The 22,711-nt window shown below is 44.9% G+C and overlaps 1 protein-coding gene across 5 annotated transcripts in view; it reads right to left on the reverse strand.

The window, feature by feature from the left end:
• GPM6B (glycoprotein M6B) overlaps positions 1–22,711 on the reverse strand; it is a 153,273-nt gene that overhangs the window by 103,737 nt on the left and 26,825 nt on the right. The window contains exon 1 of one of the 5 annotated variants that reach the window (XM_021079591.1): positions 22,105–22,515. The exons of the other annotated variants lie outside the window; for them this stretch is intronic. The gene's annotated coding sequence lies outside the window, so the exon portion shown is untranslated. Of the gene's footprint in view, positions 1–22,104; positions 22,516–22,711 lie in introns of those variants that run through there. 5 annotated transcript variants of the gene reach the window in all.

A 22,711-nucleotide genomic window follows, 5' to 3' on the forward strand; every position in this document is an offset into this window, starting at 1 on the left:
ATCTGGTTGCTTCTCCAGCTCTCAACGAGACGGGCCAGCAACACCGGACCAAAGACAAAACCTTCTTCTGGGCCCCCACCCCCCCACCCCTCGTTTTCCAGCACCCCTGCCCATGCCTACTGCAACCACTGACAACCGCTTCTTGTTTCCAGTGCCATAACCAAGAAGTGGGTCAAACTCAAATGATGATGACCAGAGGGGCAAGAGTTGGTCAAGTTCAGCACTTGGACTTTCTCCTTCAGGAGGGCATGGGGCCATCCTGGGGCAAGACACAGGCCGGAGTGCTTGGTGTGGACGGCACCAACTTCCTCGGACTAATACCTCTCTTTACCGGAAAGGCTCAGAGCCCCCAGCCCCTACTCGGTTTTCATTACAGACCTTCTACCAACACGATCCCCCAGCCTTACTGTCCTTGTTCTCAAAACCCAGGGTGGAAGGAGTGAGGTAGGGAGGATGGCAGGCTAAGCAGCCATCTGGACCTTGGCTGCACTTTAGAATCACCTGGAGAGATGTTCACAGTGTCTCCCGCCCCACTCCCCGGCTGTACCCCGGAACAATTACATCTGAATCCCTGCAGATGGAAGCCAGGGAACAGCAGCAAGTAAAGCTCCCCAGCAAATGCCACAGCGCACAGCAAAGTCTGAGAGTCAGTGGTACCTGGGTCCTATCAGAAATCAGGAGATTTTGCTTTTCCCAAATGACCCTATCTTCACGCCCAAAAGCCATGCGTTATCGAGCCAGTGCTCCTAACGAGAGAAGTTTTAGATTTTACAGGTGGGTTGGGGACAGAACAACAACAGGCTGAAAACCACTGAATCTGATCATCCCTAAGGCCCCTATCAGCAGTCTATTTCTCTGCAATGCTAGAAGCATCTCATGTTCTGTGTGGAATGTGACTGGCACTGATGGCAAATGTCAGGGCTTTGCAACATTTTCTCCACGCGGCCATGGGTTACTGCAAAGTCCACTTTCCGGCAGACAGCCTTCTGGTTACAAGCTTGGTACTGAAGGGGGGGGGGGGGAAGCAGCAGCAGCAGCAGCTTTCAATCATGAACAGATCTTCCAAAACACACACACCACTCCGGAAAATCACATCATCTTCGAATGGGTTTCATGCAAAGCCTCCGAAGAGAGAAATACACGTGCATTTCTGTCTCTTTCGCCCTGGTACACGACACCAGGAGTCCTACTTGTCACATGGTTTCCGATGGAGCCAGCCTTTGGCCGTTCACACTCTGCCCTCTCAACCATTTGTATATTCTTTGTTCAGCAGCCCCGCGCACACTGAAGCATTGTGCTCAACAGGAAGTGCTTTCTTTTCTCTGGCAGAGAAAGATGGGACTTTGGGCCTTTTCTTTTTCTGCTACATAGGGCAAGATTATTTTAAAGTCCCATTTGGTTCCTCAATTGCCATCCCCCCGCCACCATGCGCCCTTTTTTTTTCTTCCTGTTTTGGTTGGTCGTGGTTTTAAAAAACCAAGACAAGCAATGAAGTAGAAAAAATTTGGTTTTCGCCTTTTGTTTCCCAAGCCAATTAGCTCAAACAGAATCACCCCCGATGCTGGTGGTAACAACAGCTCTCTTGCTATAAAGTATTTCTGCATTTTTAGATCCCTCTCTGGTCCCCAGGAAAATACAAGTTTCCTTTACAATGAGAAGCCCACAGCCCGCCAGGCCAATGAGAATAATGGGGTGGGAACAAGAAAGGAACTTACAGACTTGGCTGTGCAAACATATTACCTGGGACTTTGTAAAAAACGCAGCTTTGCTTTTGTTTTCTCCTTCTAGGGCCGAACGTGCAGCATATGGAAGCTCCTAGGCTAGGACTCAAATTGGACCTACAGCTGCTGGCCTGCATCACAGTCACAGCAAGCTGGCATCCAAGCCTCACCTGCGACCTACACCACAGCTTATGGCAAGACCAGATCCTTAACCCACAGAGCAAGGCCAGGGATCAAACCTGAGTCCTCATGGATACCAGCCAGGTTTCTTACCACTCTGCCACCACAGACATTGTAAAATGCTGCCTCTGATGCTGCAGGTCTGGGGGCAGGAGCTGGCCTGAGCTTTGGGACTTCTGCCAGGCTCCCTGGTACTAGTGATGCTGCTGGTCTCGGGACCATATCTTGAAAAGCAAAGGCCTAGCTGGTGGTTCTCAACCTTGGTGTCCCCATCCTACGGCAGATCAGTGGAACCCGAGTTCACGGGGAGAGGCTGGGGCACCCCCTCCAGGTGACTCTAATCAAGCCAATTCGTAGAGAATGACAGCAGGCAAAGAGTGCTCGCCCGGCCACCAACTCCCCGTCGTACAACTCCCCTGGTGGTGGCAGAGGCTGGAAGACAGAAGGTGCCAAGTCTCAATGCAGGGCTAGTGGCCAATTCCCATTGCCAGGGAGGTTACCATACTCGAGAATAGAGCCATCCATTTAACATCCATCATTTGCAGAATGGCTAGTAAGTCTCTGCATTTGGGACACCCTGCAGAACGAGAGATGTGCTCCTTACCCTCCTAAAGCCGACAGCTGAGTGGGCAAAGGCGTTACTCAAATCATCCCACAAATCCTTACGATTTTAAGGCACTGTAAGCACGAGGAACAAAGCATGGTGTGGAAAGAGAACACGGAGCCGGGTGCTGGTTTTGCCTTCAAACGGGGCAAACACGTGGTTTGTTTATCGTCAAACCAGTGATCACGCACAAGCATGGAGTTTTAAAAAACTGTGCTCTAACACACACAACACGAACTTTATAATCCAGAGGTATTAAATACATACACAGAGTTCCCGTCGTGGTGCACTGGAAACGAATCTGACCAGGAACCATGAGGTTGCAGGTTCGACCCCTGACCTCACTCAGTGGGTTAAGGATCCAGCGTTGCTGAGAGCTGTGGCGTAGGCCAGTAGCTACAGCTCCGATTAGACTCCTAGTCTGGGAACCTCCATATGTTGTGGCTGCGACCCTCAAAAGACAAAATAAAAAAATAAAAAAATAAATACATCCACAGTGATAAGTAACCATCATCACCACCCACCTCCGGAACTTTTTCATCACCAGAAGCAGACACTGTAACCAATCAACAATAATTCCCCATTCTACCCTCCCAATTGTAGAATTTTTTAACCGAAGGGGATTTTGGCAGCTTGTACTTCCACAGCTTTTTTCCTTTTCTTTTTCAGCCATAGCCTTGTCACATGGAAGCTCCTGGGCAAAGGATCGAACCTGGGCCGCAGCTGTGACCATGCTGGATCCTTAATCCACCATGCCACAGTGGGAGCTCCCACAGACCAGTTTTCTAGAGGAGGAAAACTGACTTTCCAGTTCAGAATATGCGCCACAGTAGCATGCTTTAAAACAGAATGAGACATGAAAGAAATGCTATTAACTGTAGGCTCTTAGCTCATCACTCCCAGTCGTCACTGGCGAGAGGAAGGCAGAACCTGCCGGCCCATTGAGGGCCGGAGTTGTTATCCCGGCTTCCTCTACCTGAGCCCCAGGTGTGTGGGCTGGGTCACTCTTGTGAAGGACTGTCCTGTGTACCACAGGAGGTTTAGCAGAATCCCCGGGCTCCACCCACTCGATGCCAGTAGCATCCTCTCGAACTGTGGGGATGGGGAGGCACCAGTGCCCGGTGGAGGACCGGGCAGTTGGCAGGGTGTGGTCTTCGAGGGCCGAAGAACTTGTCTCAGTCTCACTCAGGACAGCCCCCCACCCCAAGAAGGCTTTTCCTCCCTTCCAAGAGGACGAACCCACTTCTTAGGAGGGAAAGTCACGCTCTCTCCACCACAGTATATTTGAAAGCCCCCTGGGAGATTTCTCTTCTAAAATCCTTATGCCCTGACCACCCACCCGAGACCACTTAAACCAGAATCTCTGGGGGCGGGGCTTGGGCATGAGTAGTTTTAAAAGCTCTCCAGATGACGTGGCCGAGGTCCAGAACCCCGGAACCCTTGACCTACCACTTGCTACGCAAGTGTGGCCGTCCATTGATTAGTGGTGTTGGAAGGTCATGAGACATGCAGAGTCTCAGGCCCTACCGCAGCCCCACGGAACCTGAATCTGCATTTTCACTGGATGTCCCCCCATCCCTCCCCTCCCCGCCCCCGGTGATCCAAACACACATTCGAGTTTGAGAAACGCTGCTCTGGACCTCTAGCAAATAATACCTTGGCTTGTGAGTAGTCATGCTCATCTTCTATCCCCCCAGCTGCACAGAGCAATTCAGAGGAAAACCAACCAACCAAAACCCCCCCCAATCCTTGCAGATGGGAATTCTGAAAGAGTAGCTTCCCCATTTCTCTCCTCCGAGCCCAAGAGGCCACACTTTGGGGGGTGGGAGCGCCAAGGAAGAAATGTGGCATGCCTGCCACTGTGGACATGTGTCTGGGCTCTGCCCTCCCCCAAAGGGGGCTGGACCCACTGCTATGCGCCCCGTGGGTGCTGAAGAAACATCTGCTGGCTGGCTAACCAGGCCAGATGTGAGAACAAAGCGTGTTTTCTCCCAGAGCTGGGGGAACCTGACCCACCTCAGGGTTTAGGGCCAGCAGTCCCAAGTCGGCTAGCTCTCGGCTTGGGAAAGCAAGGGAGGCTGGAGGCCCAGAGGCGAGGGTGGGCTGGAACAGCAAGGGGCAAAGCGAGAGGCTGTGGAGGGCACAGAATGCATTACTGTACTCGGGGCATGAAATAAACAGAGGAAAAGGATGCCAATCACCGCATAATGAATGCGCTTCTGGCTGCCAAAGTAGGAGCCCCAGAACAATGAACAATCCGAGCAGCTTCTGTTTCCACAATGCAGCCTTGTGAATGTCCACGGGCAGAAAATTCTGCCTACCATGCACTGGGCATTTTTCTTTCTGGGCTGTGCTCTAGATCTAGGCGGCGGATTGTGTACCGAAGAAAACGTTTCATTCCAGGGCGAGGAAAATGAACATTTGAACCTCCTGTCCTGCACAGGCCTCGGGGAGGACGGGACTTCTTTTTCTGGAAAGCGTTTGCTGAAGCTAAAGCAAGTGCTCAAAACGGCAGTGGCGGTGTGGGGTGCTGAGCGGTGACATGCCGAAAGGGCTTCGAGAATCTCCTTGCCCATTAAACCGCATCGTGGGCACAGCTTGGCCGTCATCCCCCTGCCCTTGGGTCTGCTATTTGTCAACTTGGTTGACCAGCTGTCAGGACCCTCCGTCAGTAAGTTCTATGCAGGTACTAGAGCAGATCATGATAACACAAGCCATGCCATCCATTTCTGTGGATGATTAGCCAAGGGCATTACAGTCTAGGGGACAAAGCCATTCCTCATTACTTCTATGAGCGCAAAAGGATCCACCAACTTCTCTGGTGACGGAGAAGAGAGTTCCAGGAATGGTCTTCTACAAAGAGGAAACATGTTGAGTCTTTTAAGCATAGACTCAACCAACCAGGGATTGTGTTCATGACCATTTGTCCATTGCAAACCCGGGTTTATTAAGTGTCTCACCTGGTATCCGGCTTGATGCCAAATATAACGAGTAACCATCCCTGCCCTGGAAGCCTGTACAGGCTCATGAGGGAAACAGACATGCAAACGAATAATAGTAATACCATGTGATCCAATGGGTAAAAGAGGCATATCCTGCCACAAAGGAGAGGAAACAACAGAACTAAAAGTAGAGGGGGGAAGGAAAGGGTTCTGAGAGGAACGCTGAAACCAGAGTGGGGGGTTAATTAGACAGACAAGGCCAGGAAGGGAGCAGGAACGGACTATGCGAAGCCGGGGCATTAGGAAAGATTGTGGCAAGTTTGGGGAGATAACAAATGAGCTAGCAGTAAAAAATATATATGGGAATATGTTAGGAAGTGGGACCAGAAATAGAGACATATGCCAACAAAGATGTGTCCAAAATATATCTCTAGCCCTTCTATCAATGATCAAATCCATTTCTGAGATCTTTAACACAATTTCCAGGGTGGCCAGGGGAATGACACAATCTCCCGCAGCACTAGAATTCAAGACAGAACACCGTAGGCTCCATAGGAGGAAACCAAAAAGCCTTTCGGGTTCCGAGTAAGGCGGAGGGCAAGTTGCAGAGCTCACTTCTCCCTTCAGTGGCCAGAATTTCTAGTCCGGGGTGGTTTCTCACTGGGGTCCTATTACCTCCCGTGTCTAAACTCCTGACAGACACTGGGGGGCAGAGTGGGCTTGCTTGTGAATGGTTTAAAAGTAGAGGCTCCATCTTATGAGTCACTCTTTGTAAATGAGGAGGTCTGGGCACAATTTTTGCAGGGGAGCTAAGTACAGCTGAGGCATGGGGAGCAATCTGGTGTAACTGGAGGGTTTTGCTTGCAGGACAGAAGGACTCAACAATCATGCCTTCCTGTAGTCCTGTTCCAAGTAGGCATTTAGCTGATTTAGTCCCGGGGGTCGACCAGATATCCACAAGCAGTTTTAACTATTGTGACTTCACTTGGAAAATCATCTCACAAAACTTCCAACAAGCATAGTCGGGACCATTTTAGTCATGGGTCAGCAAACTCTTTCGGGGCAAGAGCCACAGAGTAAGTATCTTAGGCTTTGTGGGCCACATGGAATTTGCCACCACGACTCAACTTTCTCATTGTAGCACAAAAATAGCCACGGATGATAGGAAAATGAAAGGACGTGGCCGTGTGGCAATAAAACTGTGGACACAAATTTGGAGTTCATTTCATTTGCACATATTGTAAAATACTATTCTTTTGGTTTTGCTTCCAACCATTAAAAAATATAAAAGTCCTTCTTAACTTCTCCATTCTTCAAACCCCAGGGGACCATTTTATGACCAGGGTTCATCCCCAAATTACATCCCTGAGTCGGCAGTTGTGTTTATCAGGAATGCTGTCAAGTTAAAGATTTTTACTGTAAATGAAGCATTTCTTAAACACGGGTCTCAAGGATCCTCCAGATCTCAGGTCTCAGAATTCCGCCTTAAAGGCATATCATTACCGGAGTTTTTCAAAGGACCAGATAGATTTTCCTTCTCGCTGAAACTGAGTTACCGACTAGAGGGTGACAGCATGGTGGCCTCACTGAATCTACCACAGGACAATGTGCTTCTTGTCAAACACCGGCTTCTGCCTTCTCTCTGACCAACGCATTACTGGAACTGATAACAATTTATAGAATGTGCTAGCCTAAATGACACTTCTTTTCCCTGCTCTGTATCTGAGATCCAGTACTAACGACTAGCAATGGTCACATTTACCTGAATGGCCACAGAGGCCAGCAGAGCAAGAAGCAAATCAGGGATCCCCAAGTGCTATGTCCTGGATTACTGGTTCCCAAGGGACAGAGGTTGTGGGTTCTTTTGTTTGGGGATTTTTTGGCTACATCCGCGGGATGCAGACGTTCCTAGACCAGGGATCAAACTCGGGCTGCAGCAGGGACAACAAACGCTGAATACTAACCACTAGACCACCGTGGAACTCCAAAAGTAAAGGGTTTTTTAAAATTTTTTTAAATTATAATGTACCATGTTGTGCCAATTTCTGCTGTGCAGCAAAGAAGCCAAAGGTTTTCAATACTCCACAAAGAAGGGCTCCTATCTCAGAGGCCAAGTACCAGCTGGTGTCTTTCCCTGGGAACTGAAGGTCCCTGCATCCGTGAAGGGAAGCTTTCCAGAGAGCTGGTTCATTTCACCAGTGGAAGTAACGGAGTGCCGCCCACGATCTCCTTTGTCCTTAGGATGCTGCACAAGAGGGGAGAGTGGACCACTGATGCAAGTCTGGCCCCTTTTCTCTGGTCTCCCCACACCCTCAGAGACCTTGTGGGGAGAACCTGCTGGCACTGGGCCTGGATCCTCCCCAGGGTCCAGCAAAGCTGGTTCCGAGACCACAACTCCCTGTTGCTTAGGGAAGGGTTCTCTGTCCAGGACACCTTGGGGACCACTCACTGTTTCCTCAGTGCAGAGGGGAGAGAAAAAGCAAAGCCTGGCCACTCTGATTCCCTCCAGATCACCCGAAAACGTCACAGCCCACCAGGCCTTTAAGCAAGTCCAAGATCAAATGAATGTGCACCGCAGCCCCCCTAAGGATGACACGGAGCTTTTTCTTTCGCATCCATATCCCCACTCTTGTATCAAAAGACTTGGAAGAAGCTATGCTTTGTTACACTAGTAAATCTAGACAAAATGCTGTGACAACTGGCTAACCCGATGAGCTAGACAGTCAAAGTTTATCACACGCTTGCCAGCCCAATTTGATCCCTATGTGTGAGTTTATATAAGGCAGCTCTTGTCATCCTCTCCTCTTACGGTTCGAGATTAACCTTCCTGTTTGGCGCACTCATTCTAAAATAGGTGAACCATATGCCGAGCGGTTTTTCCTCTTTTGGGTAACTTTTCGCTGCAAACTCAATCACAGCTTCATACATTTCTTCGCCACCAATTATTCATGTTGAGCAAAAATTCCCACCACCACATGAGAAGAAATAATACAGCAGATCAAAGAGTCGGTTAGAAACGCAATGTTGGGTTCCCTACTGGATGGGACTTCGCTGCAGAACCACTGTCCATTTTCTCTCTTGCACGTGCGACCAAAGGGTCTGCTGCTTTCAACCTATGTTAAGGAGATGACGTATACCTTTGCCAAAATGTGGAAGGTGACATAAACAGAGCGCCACACCAGGCCTCCCAAACACCGCACCCCGCCCTGTCTCTTGTCTCCTCTGACAACTGCTCAGCCCCGAGGAGTCACAGATGACAGTAAGAAGTGAAATGTTTTCCCTGAAATGTTACAACATCATCTTGGTGAGAAAAAGAGCTTTCTCTTACTTGCCATGCACATGTTTTCTTTGGGGGGATGTTCTCGTAAGGGGAGGGATCTTAATCTGAGAGTGTCTACTGGGGCATCCTGGCTGATGTCCTGCCTTCATTATAGCTTCTAAATATACCCACATAATCGCCACAGCCCCGGGGTCACTAAGCTCCTCTGCGTCCCCCTGCTATGATCCAGCCCCAGAGAAGGGCACTGACCGTGGCCACGATTAACCTGAAAATCTAATTTCCACTGAACGTAATGATAATCTGGTGCTCCCCTGCCCCCCGCTTTGAGTTGTTTTAAGATTTCTCAACTTGTATTGAAACATGCTGCTTTCATTCCCCTAGAGGGAAATAATATTCCTTTGGCAAAATTCTTAGGTCAAGCTCATGTGTATTTTGGAATGGACCAAAAGCTGGGAGGAAAAAAAAAAAACAACAGATATCATCTGGAGGGAAACATCATGGCCAATTAGGGGCCAACCTTCCTGGCAAGTGACTAGCATGGAAGGGGATTTTCCAGACTGTACACGGAGGACTGTTAGTACCATGAGGGGTTGCAAAGTAGTCTATAATGAAGGATCTTTGGAAAAGGACAGAATTTGTAACTCCATCATGGGAACTGGGAACAGATTTGAGCAGACTAGCAGAAAAGCAACCCTTTTTTAAAATCCCAGTGTTCCTTGGGGAGTTCCCATTTGGTCTAGTGGTTAGGATTCAGCACTTTCACCACTGTGGCCCGGGTTCAGGTTCCATCCCTGGTCTGGGAACTGAAATCCCCCATCAAGCCGGTGCACACTGTGGCCACAAAAACCCTCAGTGTTTCAGACATTTCTATGACCTCAAAATCCCCACCTCCCACCCCAAAGAATATCTGCCAGTATCTTCAAATACTGGCGCCTAGATGATGGGCTAACAACGCTGGGATACAATGAGGGTTTAAAAAATATATATTTATGAACAATTTAAAAATATATATAGCTAGAAGATAACTAGTTCATCCTTTTAAGTATTAGAAATGAGACCTCTGTATGGCTGCAAAACAACAGAGCAAACCACCGTGACTCACCTGTTACCAAGCTTCTGGTGCCACCCCCATGTGGAAGGCGTTGCTGGTATGAAACCACATCCCATACAGAAAGAAAAAAAAAACACAAGAGAAACAGCTAATTGGAAGACACAGATGATACCTAGATATTACTCCTCATGCTTATCAAAGCTTTTTTTTTTAAAAAAAAAAGAATTTAAGTACTTCACTAAATAATAGACTGTTCCTCATAAAATCACCAATTTTGTAGGAAAGAAATGGTCACATGTGGGCAATTTTATGGGGTTCACTCTAACCACAGGAATTACATTCAAATAGGTAGAAGATAGGGTTGTCCAGTGTTTTTAAAATTAGACATGAAAAATTGTGATGATTCAGCTAATTGATCTGATTCTACCAGTGGGAACCAAAAATAAGGAACATTTATTGCAGATGATGAAGTCAACTGTTTGGCAGACGTGTTTTTATTGGTAGGAAAAGTCTGGATTTTGTCTTAAGTATATATAACACACGGGCCCAATGTTTCTTGACCAACAGCTGAGCTTAGTCTATAAAATTCCATTGGTCTTAAGATTTGCTAAAATTCAGTATTTTAGATGCTCCTCTCCTTTGGGGTCAACAAGTTTAAAGATCATCTTAAATAACCCAACAAATCTTTTCTCCCTTCTGTGAATGGATCAGCACAAGTCAGTTGACGCTGGTTGACTACCATGTTATCTTCCAAGCAAGACTGTACTTAGAACTAAGTTTACACACCTCTCTCGGGAGCAAACTGCCTAATATTAAAATTCTTTGAACCCAATCAGAAAATTACATGTAACAGAAAAGAACTTTCAAACAAGCCATCCTCAGATGAGCTACTTTCATCTCTGGCTGCTGTTGCTTTAAATGACTCAAATACACACAGATTATATTAAGACACTGAAAAATCCAGATGCTCCCACCACGTACATCTCATAAAACAAGACTGGTTGGTGAGCGGGCACACCTAAACCTATGCATCAAATCTCCATTTGGTACTCACTTGGGGGCGGAGTCTTCCACAATGGATTATTTCTATTGTTACAAAAAACCTTCAATCTGTGGGTCATAATATTGCACCACTTTCCTACCCAGCTGCAAGTCATATGCAAGAATCCAAAGGAATGTCCCAAGTTTGTTCCAAAAATGTCCAGATGGGCTCACTCGCATACCACTCCAATAAACCCTGCCAGCCAAGCCTGCGTAGCCTCATCAGTCCACCACGTTTACACGCCACGGAGGTGCAGGCAAGCTCACCCGTCCTCCAGCCCACAGCTCAGATGACTCAGCCTGCAGATCTTGCGATGACTAAAGTGTGTTCCTTTTCATCAACTTAACTGCATTTCTTTTATCTTACCAGGTTCATTTCCCTCCCCACTGAAATCGTTCAGTGATGTCTACTCTTGTCAATAGCAGAACGTGGCCCCTACAAACTAGTCAGTGCTACCAAAGTGGGTTAACGTCACTCTCATCAAGGAGCAGAAGGGCTACTTGTATGACTGGGGATTACTTCTATTGTTACAAAAAACCTTCAATCTGTGGGTCATAATACTGCCTTTAGGCAAGAGTTTCCAATTTTGGCATTAACGACAGCCAGGGCCAGTCATTCTTTGTGAAGGAAGCTGTCCTGTGCACTGTAGGATGTTGAGCAGCATCTCTGTCCTCTACCCACTAGATGCCAGCAAAGTCTCCTAGATGTGCAACCAAAAGTATCTGTGGGCATTGCCAAACACCCCTGGTGGGCAAATTGCCTGGGGTTGAGAAGCACTGCTTCAGACTTTCTAAAATTCTTTTTTGAAAAAATGATTATTTTTTCCATTATAGCTGGTTTACAATGTTCTGTCAATTTTCTACTGTACAGCATGGTGACCCAGTCACACACAAACACACACACATATATATACACACATTCTTTTTCTCAAATCATCCTCCATCATAAGTGACTAGACATAGTTACCATCACTATGCAGCAGGATCTCATTGTTTATCCACTTCAAAGGCAACACTTTGCATCTATGAACCCCAGATTCCCAGTCCATCCCACTCCCTCCCCCTCGGCAACCCCAAGTCTGTTCTCCAAGTCCATGAGTTTCTTTTCTGTGGAAAGGTTCATTTGTGCCATATGTTAGATTCCAGATATAAGTCATATCATATGGTATTTGTCTTTCTCTTTCTGATTTAATTCACTTAGTATGAGAGTTTCTAGTTCAATCCATGTTGCTGCAAATGGCATTATTTTGTCATTTTTAATGGTTGAGTGGTATTCCATTTTGTATATATACCACATCTTCCTAATCTATTCATCTGTTAATGGACATTTAGGTTGTTTCCATGTCTTGGCTATTGTGAATAGTGCTGCAATGAACATATGGGTGTATGTGTATTTTTCAAGCAAAGTTTTGTCTGGATAGATGCCCAAGAGTGGGATTGCAGAGTCATATGGTACTTCTCTATTTAGTTTTCTAAGGAACTTCCATACTGTTTTCCATAGTGGTTGTACCAATCACACTTTCTGGAATTCTAAGAGTTTGAGGATCCCTAATAACTGCCTTCATGTTGTCCTAGGATTCTGTGGCTGAAAGTGGCATCCCTGGACCAGTGGCATCAGAAGCACCCGGGAGCTTCTTAGAAATACAGACCCACAGGCCCTAACCCACACCTGTTGAATCAGAAGCTGCAGGTGAACAAGAACCCTAGGTGATTCTGATGTACATTACAGTCTAAGAAGCCCTACTCTGCAATACCCTAGGTTAGAATCTATCATTGGGCATCTTATAAAAAAGATGATTAACTAAAGGTGCTAAATATTGGCTGACAAACTAGAATCATTTATTACTCAACAGATGATTTCTTCCTATTTGTTCTTGGCTGGATACATTTTATTTCTTTCTCATAGAGGGACACTCACTTATACAGAGAGGGGTGGGAATCAGGCACTCACTCTCATGCCCCACTTTCTCATAGGGATCAGCCTGTGTCAGCTGCAGAATCCCAGGCAACATGAAAGCAGTTATAAAGGGTCTGAGAAGGCTGTAATTTTTTTTAAATTACTGAATGAATTTTATTATATAGTTGTACAACGATTATCACAACCCAATTTTTTAGCACTTCCATCCCAAACCCCCAGTGCATCCCCCCACCTCCCAACCTGTCTCATTTGGATACCATAAGTTTTCCAAAGTCTGTGAGTAAATATCTATTTTGCAAAGAAATTCATTGTGTTCTATTTTTAGATTCCACGTGTAAGTGACAGAATATGATGTTGGTGTTTCACTGTCTAATTTCACTTAGCCCGATAATTTCTAGGTCCATCCATGTTGCTGCAAGTGCCATTATTTCTTTCCTTTTAATGGCTGAGTAATATTCCATTGTGTACATGTACTGCATCTTCTTTATCCATTCGTCTGTCAATGGACATTTAGGTTGTTTCCATGTCTTCAATATTCTATGTAGTGCTGCAACGAATATTGGAGTGCATGTATCTTTTTGATTCATAATTATCTCTGGATAGATGTCCAGGAGTGGAATTGCTTACTAAAATGGTAATTCTATTTTTAGTTTTCTAAGGAATCTCCATACTGTTTTCCACAGTAGTTGCACCAATTTACATTCCCACAAACATTGTTATAGTGTTCCCTTTTCTCCACACCCTCTCCAGCATTTATGTTTTGTAGACGTTTTGATAATGGCCATTTTAGCTGGTGTAAGGATGTACCACATTGTGGTTTTGATTTGCATTTCTCTAATAATGAATTATGTTGAACATCTTTTCACTTGGTTTTTGGCCATCTGTATGTCTTCTTTGGAGAATTGTCTGTTTAGATCTTCTGCCCATTTTTTGATGGAGTTGTTTGTTTTTTTGGTATTGAGTGACAGGAGGTGTTCATGAATTTTGGAGATTAATCCCTTGTCAGTCACTTCATTTGCAAGTATTTTCTCCCATTCTGTGGGTTGTCCTTTCATTTTGTTTAGGGTTTCCTTTGCTGTGCAGAAACTTTTAAGTTTGATTAAGTCCCATTTATTTATCTTTGTTCTTATTGTCATTACTCTAGGAGGTGGATCTGAGAAGGTATTTCTTTGGTTTATGTTGGAGAGCGTTTGGCCTATGTTTTCCTCTAAGAGTTTTATAGTATCCAGTATTATATTTAGGACTTCCCGTGTGGCTCACAACATAATTTTTTTTTCTTTTTTTTTTTTTTCGCTTTTTAGGGCCACACTCGAATCATATGGAGGTTCCCAGGCTAGGGGTTGAATCAGGGCTACAGCTGCCGGCCTACACCACAGCTCACAGCAATGTGGGACCTACATCTGCAACCTACACCACAGCTCATGGCAACGCCAATTCCTTAACCCACTGAGCGGGGCCAGGGATCGAACCCATAACCTCATGGTTCCTAGTCAGATTCGTTTCTGCTGTGTCACAATGGGAACTCCATCCAGCTGTACTTCATATGAAGACAGGCGACTCAGTCCCAACAACAGTCCTCAACCACCTTCAATTCCAGGATCCCATTCTTAAGTGGTCTGACACTAATTTTAAAAACAGATTTATTTAAGCTAACTGAAGATCAAGGATATGCATTTTCAACCAGGGCAATATCACCCCCAGTAAAATGGAAATGGGTTCTTGAGGGGCAAAATAAAACCTTACTCTTATTACATAGAAAGCAGAAATACACACCATACATAAACATATTACACAGTGTGTCTGTGGTATTCACCTCTCATAGGGAGGAAATTAGGGAAAAAAAAAAGTCTAAACATTCTTTTTGGAAGAAAAAAGTTTTAAAGGTAGTGAAGAGGTTGAGATACACTGATTTTAAAAAGTGATCTCTTGGATAAACAAGATCCCACTGTATAGCACAGAGAAAACTATATTCAATGTCCTATGGTCAATCATAATGAAAAAGTTTTGTTTTTTAAAAAGAGTATAATACGTGTAACTGAATCACTTGGCTGTACAGCAGAAACTAACACAACATTGTAAATCAACTATACTTCGATTAAAAAAATAGGATAGGATAAATGGAGTTCCTGCTATGATGCAGCATGTTAAGGATCTGGTTTTTGCCACAGCTGCACGTAGGTCAGAGCTGTGGCTCAAATTCCACTGTGGCCCTGGGGACTCCCATTTCTGTTGGTGTGGTGAAAAAAGAAAAAAGTAGAATCAATACCATGGTAAAGGGACAAAGAAAAATTCATGAAAGACAAAAATTGGGTGTTCCCATTGTGGTTCAGTGGATTAAGAACCTGACTGACTAGTATTCATGAGGCTGCAGGTTCGATCTCTGACCTTCCTCAGGATTAAGGATCCAGTGTTGCCATGAGCTGCGGTGTAGGCTGCAGATGCAGCTTGCATCCCGGGTTACTGCGGCTGTGGTGCAGGCCGGCACCTGCAGCTGTGACTCAGCCCCTAGCCTGCCACAGCCACCGCAACACCAGATACAAGCCACATCTGCAACCTATGCACAGCTTGCAGCAACACCCGATCCTCAACCCAAAGGGCAAGGCCAGAGATTGAACCCGCATCCTCACCGACACTGTGTCGGGTTCTTAACCCACTGAGCCACAACAGGAACGCTTCTTTTCCTTTTAAACATTCTCTCCAGTTTTAAGATTCTTAAATTTATTTTTTCTTTTATCATTTTTTTTTTTTTTGTCTTTTTGCTATTTCTTGGGCCACTCCCGCGGCATATGGAGGTTCCTAGGCTAGGGGTCGAATCGGAGCTGTACCCACCGGCCGACACCAGAGCCACAGCAACGTGGGATCTGAGCCATGTACCCACTGAGCAAGGGCAGGGATCGAACCCGCAACCTCATGGTTCCCAGTCGGATTCGTTAACCACTGCGCCACGATGGGAACTCCTCTTAAATTTATTTTTTTCACTGAAGTATAGTTATTTACAATGCTTTGTTGGTTTCAGGAGTACAGCAAAGTGATTAGATTACATTTTTCTCTTTTTTTTCGATTATTTTCCACTTTGGTTACTACAAGATACTGAATATCATTCCCTGTGCTATACAGTAAATCCCTGTTGTTTATCAATTTTATGTCAGATTTTTAAGTGTCATTAATTTGGGGTTTTTCGGCAAATCCATCTACTCCCTGTTTGGATTCTGAGAGAAAATCATAAATAGAACTTTAGTATATCCTGCCATAGAGTACTTCTCACCCCCCAAGTAAGGTATTGAACGGGGTGAAGTCAGATAGAAGGATGAGGGCTGTAACACCACATAGACAGTCCTAAAATCATCCTTCTTTTCCAAAATGAACCGTAAAAAACACAGACAGTTCTTATGAGAAAAAAAAAATGGAGTGAGGGACATGATACTCAAAATCTTCATCGGTGCCATATATAAGAAAAAAGAGAAACCTAATGAAAATCGTAATGCCATTTTACACAGGGTAAGCGATTAAGTTATTTCTCTAAATATAAATATTTCACTTTACCTTGAATAAAGACCCGGAGGGTGCTTGTGGGGTGGGTGGTAGAGGGGCTGGAGCTTATGAGTTACTGTGAAGATGGGGAAGGGGGGCTACCTGAAGTCAGAGGGAAGGTTGCAACCCCAAGTGGGGGGAACGTGGGAGCAAAAAGATGCAGAAGCTATGAGCGCAGGCGTGTTCCAATTCTGCCCAATTCAGTTGCGTCTAGTTTTCTCCTTTCACCGAATACTTCATCGAGAGAAAATGCAACATAAGCAAATGTGAAATTCCCATTACGCTTCCACAGTGTCCTACTCCATGAATCTCAGTGGACCACATTCATGCTTTCAAAACAGGGCTGGAGTGGAATGGACTGGATTCCCCAGACTGCTTCGTTTCTTCATCCTGGATGTTCTATAAAAAGAACGGCTCCTTTTTCTGAAGGATGTTTTTGTTCAGAATCAGATCCATCAGCTACAGTCAGGCCTCCAGACACATCTAACCCATTTTCCCATAAGACAATGCCTCAAACTAATAGCATTTCACACCATTCCCAAGTTTCCAGAGTTCAAGAATTCACACATGTAACACACTGTGCTGAACATGGGAGGCAGCTATGGAGAGGGTTCCAGACTTACACAGAGTGGTTTATATGCAAACTCCTGTATGACTCGCAACATCCCTTTACCTTGCTGAGCCCCGTTCCTAAATCTCTGAACACAGGATGGCTCCGAGGATAAGGTGAGATAACCTATCACAAGATGACCTGGGCCAGTGCTTGGAAAACATCAGCTGAAGGTCAGTCTGGCCACAGACTGACTCATGACCCTGAAGGAAGTCTAACCTTTATCCTTCTATGAGTTAAGCAGTGCCCTATCAGAAACATGCTTTACTTTACTGCCTTGGCAGAAAATGGTCATTAAGGTGACTATAAAGATGCAGAGAAAATAGAAAATAAACATGTGAAACACAAAGGCAGTTTACAGACCCAAGAAGGACGTGGGGGAAGGCAGCCACCTCTACCAACTGAGAGACAATTTCATTTCCTCCCTCAGGTTTTTATTAGCTTTCGTCTCCTTGGTTTCTTGTCTTGCAGTCTGGAATGTGCCACTTCCTCGACTGAAAAAGAAGAAGATTCAGTCTCCTGAGTCTACAAAAATTACTCTTGCTCAACCCATTCTTCCTGTCATTGCATTTGAAGGAACTTCAGGGTCATGTGGTTTCACTCCTCCACTAGACCTGCCAGAAACGAAGAGCCCTTGTTCCCTAAGTCCAGCCAGCCAGACAAGGTCATGGTGCCAAACCCCAAGATTTTTGCATGCTTGTTGTGGGGACTCCATGTTCAAATACACTTTGGCAGACAATGTGCACTTGAACCTGAAGACGGACACAGTCCCCCAAGAATGGGGCCAGGAACTTGGTGAATTTTCTTTCCTGCTGCTCTCTGCTCAACCTGGTCCTGAAACTTAGACTCCATGGAGATTTCCCTACCAAGAAAAAGATACTCTGAAGGCCAAAATCGGCCTGCGGATTTTATTTCTCACTACAAATTAACGAACCTCCGATTTAAAGTTCTATATTCAAAAAAGAATTGCCGAATTCTAATTGCGAAGGTGGCAAAAGAAGGTTACGCTAGAAATATAAACTACTACCATCAAGCCTCATCATTTGTTGGGCTGAGTTCAGAATTCCTATATGATGGTCAGGCTCTTAGTGGTTGCAGAAAATTAGGTGATTGTGTAACAGGAGTCCAAGTGTGTGGTTTCCAGACTCAGTCCACTGTCAGTGAAGTACAGTCTCCTTTAATGCACATCCTTTACAGCAAAAACACAAATAGGATCCTCTTTACTAAGGTCTTCATTCCTATCTGCCAATGGGTGCCTTCAAAAACAAGTGGGAAATACACCAGGCCTAGATACAGGAATGTTTCCTCTCACTTAATTTGTTATTAAAGGTGATTCCATTAAAGTAGATTGGATTTATTTCAGCATTTATGTTGATTATCTCACTCAATCATCTCAGCCACTCTGAGCTAGAGACAGCATGCTTCCGCCACTGTGCTAATGAAAATGGCCTGCCCGAAAGTGATTGCCCAACACTGTCTCATCTACTCCTCGGGGAGGGTATTACCCCATTTTCAACAAGCTTACTTAAGCACACAGAGGCTAACTGGCTTTCCCAAGATCATGAGATAGACAGAGGAAGTCACAGTGCTAACACTCAGGCCTCTGACCCTTGTCCAGAATGCCTTCTCCTCGGCCTCAACAGCTCCCACTAAACGAGCTGCCCAAAGGCCAGCAGAAAATCACTAAGAAAACCAGAATAAAGTCAGGCTTCTGTCTCCCACCATAGTCAGGGCTCATGATGCATACTCACAACCAAATGCCAATCCAATCACAGAGAAGCCTGTCTTTTTAAAATCCCAACAGACTTGACAATCCCAAGGACAGGGAACAGTGCCCTCTGAGCACATGAGCTGCAGTGACACAGGATGAACTGCAGGGGGCCCATGTGAGCCAATCCCATTGAGAAGGTATTAAGGATGGGGCTCCATCAAGATGGGAGGAGGAGCATGGATGGACCTAGAGAATGTCACACTGAGAAGTAAGCCAGACAGAGAAGGACAAACACCATATGATATCACTTATATGTGGAATCTAAAATATGGCACAAATGAATAAATAAAATATGATACAAATGAACTTATTTACAAAAGCAGAAACAGAATCACAGACATAGACAACAGACTTATGGTCACCAAAGGGGATGGGTGGTGGAGAGACAAATTAGGAATCTAGGATTAACACATACACACTACTATATATAAAAATAGATAAACAACATGGACGTACTACAGAGCACAGTGAAATATACTCAATATCTTGTAATAACTTATAATGGCAAAGAATCTGAACTAGATGTATATGTACAACCGAGTTACTCTGTTGTACACCTGAAATAACACAATGTAAATTAACTACACTTCGATTAAAAGAAATAAACATGAAAGTATGATCAAGTGAGGGCACTCCATTGGCTGTTAACCGGTGTGTCCGACCAGACGGGAATGTCAAGGTCAAAGCTTTCTATGTCATCATGTAATACGTAATTATACATGCATGTATAGTACGTATGTTCTTTCTTTATTAATGCTGCTTAGGGTATCATGTACAACTTCAAAGACGTGACAAGTGTTAACAACATTTGGAGATACCTGCAACAACTATAGAGATATGGATACAGGTAGACCTCAGAGATACTGCAGGTTCCACTCCAGACCACAGCAACAAAGCAAACGCTGCAATAAAGCAACACACACATTTTTTTCGGTTTCCTAGTACATATCAAAGTTACATTTACACCATACCAATCTATTAAGTATCCAATAGCATTATGCCACCAGAAATGCATAGACCTTAATTATAAAAAATGCTGTTGGAAAAATGGCGCCAATAGACCTGCTTGATACTGGGTGGCCACAAACCTTCCATTTGTAAAAACCGCAATACCTGTGCAGCGCAATTAAGCAGAGACAAAACAGGATGTGCCCATGTATCTGTGATTTCTATTCACGCAGCAAAGTCATGGGTCTACTGAAGCGTGGCCCACATTCATGTGAAAGCAAATGCTAAGTTTCTATTGGAGGTGAGTAAAAACAGGGGTGTATTTTTTTCGTATCCCATTTCCTCCTGAGTTCTCTTCCCACAGGCCCCTTGAAGGTGTGTGGACCCCTTTAGAAGCCCCGGCTCTAGACCAGGGGTCAGCAAGGCCAAATCGGACCTGCAGCTGGATCATACATACAGCTTTATTGGCACATGGCCACACCCATTCAACTGCGGACCAGCTAGTGCTGTTTTGGCCTACAAAGCACAGCTGGGTAGCTGTGACAGATAGTGACCGCCTGGCTCTGTACAGAAAAGAGTTGCTGAATCCTGAATTAGAATCAGTGAGCTGGGGCTTCTCTAAACCCCTGGGACATCAGGGCTTGGCCAGGCAAGCATCAGAGGCTACATCCATCCTCAAGGCCTCGGACTCTCAGATGTGCCTCTATTCCACAGTTTGTTCTAGTTCTTTGCCTTCTCTCTTAGACTAAGGCGCTGACATGGAATACTTCCCAATACTACAATAAAAACTGCCTTTGGGACTGGGCTCCCTGGTAAAATGCAGAACTCTCTTACAGTATGAAGAAATGCAATGAACACGTTGCACATGCATAACCTATCTATGCACAACATGGAAATGAGCAGCTCCAAGAAAGAATTTTCTGATCCAGCTAGCCATTCTGCCGCTTTCACGCTAACCCGCGTAAGGCTGAATTTCAGCCCGGCCATATATGCATCTTGCAGTAACAGGAGCATCCCTCGAAATGGAGCAGAGTTCTCCCAGGCTGCCTGCCCTCCCAATCTGCCCGGCTTCAGACCACGTGTACTTGTTATTCTGCTGTTACAAGCTTCCAAACCTCTATGGGATCTCAGATGTGAGAAGATGTGGCCTGAAACAATGGGATAGGACAAAACAAAACAAACCTCCGGAATTCATTCTCAAGCTGAGTATTAAACAACGGTTCAGAATTTTAAAATCAACGGCTGTGTTGATTCAAGAGTCCCTGGTCTCCTATCAGTTTCACTTATGCCTCCATCTACCAGCTTCCTAGACAAACTTCATTCTGCTTCTAACCAAATAAAGAAGAGCTAGAAACCTTTGCAACTTTAGAGCGATCAAATGTGATTGTAAAGCAAGGGCTTCCTCTTTTGATAATCGGAGCAGCTGCTGTGGCAAAATTGTTTTTCTTCACCCTCTTTCACTGGGGTTTCTCTCCAGCAGCTGCTTTTGTTTTTTGTTCATGTGCCTCCTCCCACATCCCCTCCCCTAACCAGTTACGAAGTTGGGGGCCGGGGTGGGGGGGGATGCTGAGATACAAAGCAGTGCTTGTTAAAATTTTGAGTAAATCTGGGCTAATAGCCAAATTTAATTCTAAAGACCCATTTTGGAGGCTCAGGACTAAAATGGAACCTAGTATAGGTCTGGCTGTTTCTAGGACACCATGTCCCTATTGGGGAGGCGGGGTGGGGGGGAGGCGAGAGATTAATCTGATTCTATTGGCCACCATGTTCGGAAGATTTGATACATAATAAAAATAAACCATTTCTCATAGAGCTAAGCTATGAAGAGCTTTTCAGTCTGAAATAACAATTTACAATGAGATGAAAATTTAAACTCAGTTGGCTCTACTGCACACCAGTCATGTAATTCTGCTCTTTTCCAAACTCACACCTAACTTGACCTTACCTTCTTAGAAATAGAGCAGTTCTAGTATTTTTTTTTTAAATCAGCCTCATGACCTTCACATTTTAGGATTAAGTCCGTTAGAAACATCTAGTACTTCCAACAACAGAGTAGCTGTTGACAAAGCAATTCATCACCCAAGTTCACAGACTCCCTTCGATGATCAGATTACCCCCCAAACTGATTCAAAAGAACAATTTTAATAAGCCAATCTCAGGATATCGTTCTTTTGTTAGCAAGTTACGTGGTAGTTATGGGGGAGGATGCTCTTTCGTGTTTTATAGCCCTTCCCAGAAAGACTCTGGAAGGATGGGCATAAAAAGCCAAGATCACTAACCTGAGAAGGATCTGAACGCACTTAAATTTGAGGGGAGACATATACAATAGAGTCTGTGTGCTTTTTCTGCTTCTCTGTCTCCTGCTAGAGTTCTACAACCCAATTGCAGATTAATTAGGCCATAAAGCTAACTGTTGATCCTTTCGTGCTCTGTCAACTCTTAAGAGGCCACAAGGGCCTGCCTGGAATATGATCGCAGATAGCAGCTGGCATTTATTGGGCACTTACCATGTCCAGACCTGGTTCCTGGCACACCCCTTCCATCTTCTCATTTCCTCTTCGAGACAAGCCAGAGGAGGTTTGACGCCAGTGGAGACTGCAGCTTGGAGAAGCTAAATTGCTTGCGGGTGAGGGGCAATCCCAGGATCCGGATATAAGTTTGTCTGACATTGACAATGACTCAACCGCTAAAAGACAGCTTCAAACTCAGGTTTATCTCACCTCCAAAATGGCTTTACCTTGATTTTGAAAGTTAGCAGAAAAACTTAGTTCAAAGAACACCTATTAACCTTTGTGTACTTCCTTTCTAGAGGAGACACTCCCAAGTCTTGATTTGTAGCATATTCACTCATATTTACTTTACACACACTTGTAACAGCTTGATTATCTGCTTTATCAACTGACCCTCATGGCAGAACTCTGAAAATGGTAAAAAAAAAAAAAAAAGGCATCACTGAGAGTACAAATGAGATTAAAAGGAGAAAAGTCTCAAACTTCACATCAATGCCCAAAGCACAGCAGTTCGAACCCATTTAATGCTTGACCATAATTCCACTGAAACATGGCCCACGAGTGGCATCCATTTTGATCTCACAAAAATACATCAAAATCCACA

Source organism: Sus scrofa, chromosome X, assembly GCF_000003025.6.
Source record: "Sus scrofa isolate TJ Tabasco breed Duroc chromosome X, Sscrofa11.1, whole genome shotgun sequence".
NCBI classification, from domain to species: Eukaryota; Metazoa; Chordata; class Mammalia; order Artiodactyla; family Suidae; genus Sus; species Sus scrofa.